General features: G+C 46.2%; 1 protein-coding gene across 1 annotated transcript in view; it reads right to left on the reverse strand.

The window, feature by feature from the left end:
* LOC146258780 (excitatory amino acid transporter 2-like) overlaps positions 1-1,233 on the reverse strand; it is a 34,316-nt gene extending 33,083 nt beyond the window's left edge. The window contains exon 1 of the mRNA XM_084672912.1: positions 1,001-1,233. The gene's annotated coding sequence lies outside the window, so the exon portion shown is untranslated. The remainder of the gene's footprint in view (positions 1-1,000) is intronic.
* Positions 1,234-6,142: the final 4,909 nt, after the last annotated feature.

The following is a 6,142-nucleotide window of genomic DNA, read 5'->3' on the forward strand; positions in this document are numbered from 1 at the left end:
AATTCCCAACGATTTCCATCTGGTTAAACAGCTGACTAAACAGCGACATGTAATATATTTAGCAACATTTTGAAGACAAAGCAAACATATCCTCCTTGCGTGATTCTGACTGATCATTAATTAACGTATGTAACAATAACATATACATTTTAAATCAAGAAACCAAGTAGCCTTTTGATCAACTTTATTTTCCTATAGAGAGCGCATCTAGAGATCCACGAAGCATGGACCTCGCGCAGGCAGGCGTAATTGCGGTCATCCATAGTTTCCGTGGAGCCGTTTGAGAACGGGATTGTTTAACGGGATTTGCCATGATACTTAATAACTTGATACCGTGATGCCATGATACCGAAGTCGTCTTGCATTACATAAATGAGCCACATCTGAAAATCAAATAAATTGCTCAAATACGAAATGCCATAAAACATAAAACAGTTATCATAGACACAAAAGCTCTAAAACGTTATCCGTGCATCTTTTCTTTTCTCTTTTTTTTTCTTTTCAGATGAGGGTCAATTTTCAGCTTCTTCATTTGCACCTGTTTTACGCGTAACGCGCAACGCGCTGTTCTTTAGATGCGCACACTCCAACACTATGCAACCATGTAGGTGAAGTAAACTATACTAAAAAAGTAACCTACCATATGATAGGCTATTGTAGGACAACCAAAATATAAACTGAAGTTAATTACTAAAGCCAGATAAGCGACTAAAACACATGATAGCCTAATTGTCATATAAATCATTAAGGTGTATCAAACCAATAAAGAAAATTGTGGTTTTAACAAGAGCAGTAGATACAACTATGCAATGTTCATAATTACAGCGATTTACTGGCGTAATTAACCCTATCCTTTGGACTTTTATAAATAATAATTAAATAATAAAGTATTCTTAATGTTAGACTATAGGCATTGGCTATTATTATAACGTCAATCATATGCATCTCCTTAACCACTGGCAATGTGTCCAGTGTGGGAATATCAAAACGCGCTTCTCACCTTTGTTTACAACCACGAAGTCACTGGGGGGAATAAGTTTCTGTCTCTCTACTGCCTTGGCGGGGTCTGTCGCATATGCTTCAAAGATGTTCAACCACTGAGGAGCCGAGCCTTCGAGCTTCCAGAGCGAGAGCGAGAGGGTAGCCCAGAAACCAAACAAACGGATTTCTGTCACAGTAATCCGTGGAGCTCACTCGCAACAATCCCACTGAATGATCTGCACCTCAGTCCGCTTCCTCGCACCCTCGCGGTTTCAACTCCCCCTCCCCTCCTGAGCCCCCTTTTGTCTCTCGTGTTTAGGAATGACGATTCCCGTTGGTTGACAAGAATCCAACGCCCTCCGAAGCCGTTAATTTCGCAACACCGTAGCCACAAACGAATACAATATGCTTATGTCTACTTAGTATGCACGGTTTCTCTCAGGGCTGAACACGTTCGATCTGTTTTTAACTGTGTTTCTGTATTTCAAAGGTGAGGTCTACTGAAATGTGGCTATGGTGCCTACGGGGCTTGCACGAGGGCAAATCCTTGCTTGCTATAAAATACACCCATATGTCCCATGCCAAAACAACAAGTGATTGAAAATGGAAAATATTTTGTTTTACAATTGTTTTAATTGCCTGCAGGGTAATCTGGTTCATGTTGTAACGGTTGGCGAAAGTAGTTCATGTGCCGTTCATCTCACGCTGTTGCGCAAAAACTTGTGGGATTATTGGTGTTTTATGATATCGTGGACATGATCGTTGTGGTTTTGTTGTGTGGGTTTGAGAAGTTGGGTGTTACAATATTATCCATGTAATATCCAGAACATAGATGACCATACCGAATAACCAAAATTGCAATTGTTAAGTGCTTGTTACATGTTAAAACAAGTTAATCATTGCAGTGCTTAGGAAATGCAAGGGAACACAGTGTAGAGTACATGCCTAACATTGAAGCCATCGTGTAGAACAGACTGGAAACCCCAATAATTCCTGTGCTGTGCTGTGGCTGTGGGGGTTTTGTCATGGAGTGATGTATCTCCGTTACCTGGGTTGCATATCTTATACTAAGCTATTTGTTTCTTGTTCTATTTCTGTCCCATCTGCCCCATTTTACCACGCGCTATAATATTATTCCACTCTATGTGTCTATAACCCCAATGCGTTCTTCACAAGCAAAACTCATATGGAGTAAGCCAGAGGATGTGTCAGTTAAGGTGCTATTGTAACACGTGTCCTAACACGTTTTGATTCGAGTTGCCCTTATTTGCTTTGTGGCCTCCTGTTAACCAGTCCCAGCATGCACCTGTGCAGAATGTTCTCCAAGCCCACGAGTCTTTCACTGTGACATCCACTGGATGGAAATGATCTCTCCTCTCCTTCCATCTCCTCTCCTTCTATCTTCATCTCCTCTTCTCTCCTCAGCCTCCAGACCTGCGTCATGGTACGCCATTGCCATTCCTGCATGGTGTGCAGGTATCGACAGTCGTACACATTCCATGCTCACCCCACAGGGTATGGAAGCCGTCCTTCCTGCAGGGTGGCCATGCTACAGCTGAGCCGATCACAGCTGTGGATCTGTCATCTTTCATGCATCACGAGGGCGACATGTCTCAATGCTTTATGGGGCATGGTGGGGCACAGTTCTGTGCTGATTTGATTGGCTGTTTTTTTATATTTTGTATATATATATATGTATGATTATGTTTTTTATGTGTGTGTGGGGTTGTGTTTGTGTGTCTGTGTGGGAGGTTCAGTGTGTGGGGGTTGTGTGAGCATATAGTACATGTGTATGTCTGTATGTGTTGGTTTATGTGGATGTGAATGTATATCCATGTGTGTATATTAGTGGTGAACACTCCTACATTCAAGGTGTGCCTGACCTGGTCATGAAATAAACATTAACCAAGGCCCTCATATTCCTGGGCCAGAGCGGCTGGCCCCCGAGGAGCAATAAGCAGGCCTGTGTGTCTGTCACTGCTACCTTACAGAGTAATAAAGCTTGCGGGTCCCAGGGCGAGATCTGGAGGGGCGAGGAGGGAGGGGAGGAGGAGGGAAGGGGAGAGGAGAGGAGAAGAGGAGGGAAGGTTCAGTGGGGGAACGAGAGACTGAGGCAAAGCCCTGAATCGTACGGTATATGTGGCCCCATGTTTTCAGGGGGAAGGGGATTACTGTTGGAACAATGACACGATAAGCCCAGCACTGGATGACAATGGAAGTTGTTTGCAGTTGTTGCTGTGACATCTTTAACCATCAGTGTCTTTTTAGTCAGGGTAGCCAGGCTTCTACCCCCAATACCCCCTCTCTTTCGTGTTTCCCCTCACTCGCTTTCTCTATTTCTCTCTCGCTCTCGCTCTCTCAGCAGCTACCAGAATTCATTACATGATTTCTCCTGCTGTGGCAGTCAAATAAACGCAACTGTAATACATCACGTTGTCACCTCAGCCTGTGTGCCCTCATTCACAGGCCTGCACTTGGATGAGGGATGTGACACAACCCACAGTCTTTTATACGGCAAATTGTTCCGCGTGTAATTCTTTAGGTACTGTATACAGTAGGTGTGTTGGCATGTATGTGTGTGCTCATCTGCATGTATGTGCCTATATGCATGCTCGTGTCCTGGCAGATGTGCGTCCATGTGTTTATGTGCCGGGTGATTAAAAAAGAATGATCTTTGAGCTCTCATGGGTTGCCCAAAGCCTCTCGTTGGTATGCGAGAGGTGGAGAAGGTTGGACGGTTAGGGGGCCTGGGGGTGGAGGGGGGTGGGGGGGGGGTCGCGGTTTGGATCTGAGAGAGGAGAGGTGACGGGTGGGGGCAGGGGTGGAGGTGAGGATCAGGGGGTAAACATATAAACACCTGGAAGGTTGACGTCAATGAAGTCTCCATGGACTCAGCTGAAGCCTGAGGACATCCGAAGCCAGCCCCTCCCTACTGCTGTTGACATGATGACATGGTAGAGAGAGAGAGAGAGAGAGAGAGGGAGAGAGAGATAGACAAAGAGAGAGAGAGGGAGAGAGAAAGAGAAAGAGAGACGAGACGGGGGGGCAGAGGGGGCAAGAGAAGGAGAGGGTGAATCGAGAGAGAAATGGAGAAAGAGACAGATGAGAGAGAGTAAAAGAAAGGAAGAGAGAGGACGACATTAGATGGAAGGGCGTGATCTCTTTGTGTGGTAGTCTCCCTCTCCCAGGATCGACCAATGATTGAGCGGGAGTTTGGAGGACCGCGGTGGGGGCCGGCAGGGTGAGTCAAGGCGGATGGCTCTCCTCCATACCAACGGTCACGCAACACAACTCCACATCCGCGATGCTTCTGGGAACAAGAGAGTGGGAAACACGACTGGAAGTGGACGGTGTAAATGTATGTCTTCTCTCAAGTGGCCCTGCCCTCGCCCCCTCTCCACCAATCCATGAATACAGCTTTCCTAGATGCTCTTTCCCAGCGTTGGCAGGTGCTTTTCCCTGGGGAATTCCCTGGTTCCCAGCTAGGCAGATTCTAGGTGAATGTTGGCCACCGGTTTATTGAGGATGGCCTGTGAGCTAAGTGGGTCCTGAGAAACAAGTCAGGTCTCGGCTGAGGTGAATAAGCTCTTTCCTCTGGGAATGTCAGACCTAAATGAAGCTCTTGTCCGTTTCCATTCAACAAGAGGAAGAGGAAGGGGGCAAAACAGCTTTGAGAGATGTTCCAAGACCGTGTGGGAACAGTATACCCTCATGTGAAAGATGCGTCTCTCCTCATCTGAAAGGGTTGGGGCGAGCTTGGTTTGAGTGGGGTTCCAGGAGAGGACAGAACCCTCTTCAGAAACAGCATTTCAGTTGGAGGCAAAACAGACAGGCTGTCAGAAGAGAAGATATTAAGGTTCTGGCATTATCTTACGTCACTTAGCTCACATCCCAGTCGGCACACTTCTAGATTTTGCCCTGGAAAATCACTAGAATCAATTAGCAAACTGTTCAACTCAAAAGCAATGTTCTGGTTGATGGCGCTTAGATGATTGGATATTCTATGTGTTCCTATAGAGAGATTCCGATGGAGCATTAGCGTGTTCTAGCCCCACATTTCTCAGACAAGGCATACTGCATGTTGGCATGCACGTTTCCGTGAGCGGGTGTGTGAGCAATGGATAGACTTTGAGGGAACACAAAGAAAAACAGGGTGGGGGAAGGGATTTACAGCAATGCACACATGAACATTGAAGACCCACCCTCCGCTCAGTCACACACACACACACGCAAACAGCCCCCTCCAGCACACACACACACACACGTACATGCAAATATTTCAAATGCAATGCGTTCTCTGCTTGTGTGCTTTGATCTCTCTTCTGTATGGTTCCCAACAGGCGTGATCCCTCCTCCTTCCTGGGGTGGTGTTGCTGGGGGCCCCCTCATGATGACCCATCCTGCCTCCATAGTGTTGGAGGGGCCCCTCCTTCTCACCACCACGCAGCTCCAGGAAGAACAGCTCTTTGTTCTCCGAGGGAAGGAAGCTTCTCTTCCTCTGGTCGGGAGGACTGGCGAGGGCTTGCTCATCAGGCTCGAGATTCCATCTCTCCCAATTTCATTTTTCTCTGCAATTTCATTTCTACTTGTCTTATTTCTGTCCGTTTCAGATCTCACGACGTCATTTCCCTCCATATCAAGCATCGCTTTTGGAGCTCCTCCACACGTTGTATTGCCATTCTCTGCGTCTTTGGTCTCTACCAGTAGAGTCATTGCAGTGGTGGGTTCTAACAGGATTAGAGTCAGCGCATTGGTAGGTTGTAACAGTATTATAGTCAGAGGAATGGAAGGTTCTTACAATATTAGTCAGTGCAGTTGTAGGTTATAAGAGTATTAATCAGTAGAGTGACAAGTTCTAACAGTGTTAGAGTCAGTAGAGTGGCAGGTTCTAACAGTATTAGAGTCAGTGGAGTGGCAGGTTCTAACAGTATTAGAGTCAGTGAAGTGGCAGGTTCTAACAGTATTAGAATCAGTGCAGCTGATGTTTGATGTGGCTCTTCAGAACCACAGATTGAGAGTGATCCATCTGATCAATGTCCCATCTTCCAGACCATCCAGGGACATACGGTCTGTGTTTTTATACTGCCATCTTGTGGTCATCTAAAACCCCAATGATCATTCTTGCCGCTGAGTAGGGTCAAAACAGACCGAAAAGAGGCGA

This window comes from Hypomesus nipponensis, chromosome 14 (genome assembly GCF_054491055.1).
Source record: "Hypomesus nipponensis isolate SF chromosome 14, ASM5449105v1, whole genome shotgun sequence".
In the NCBI taxonomy this organism is placed as follows: domain Eukaryota; kingdom Metazoa; phylum Chordata; class Actinopteri; order Osmeriformes; family Osmeridae; genus Hypomesus; species Hypomesus nipponensis.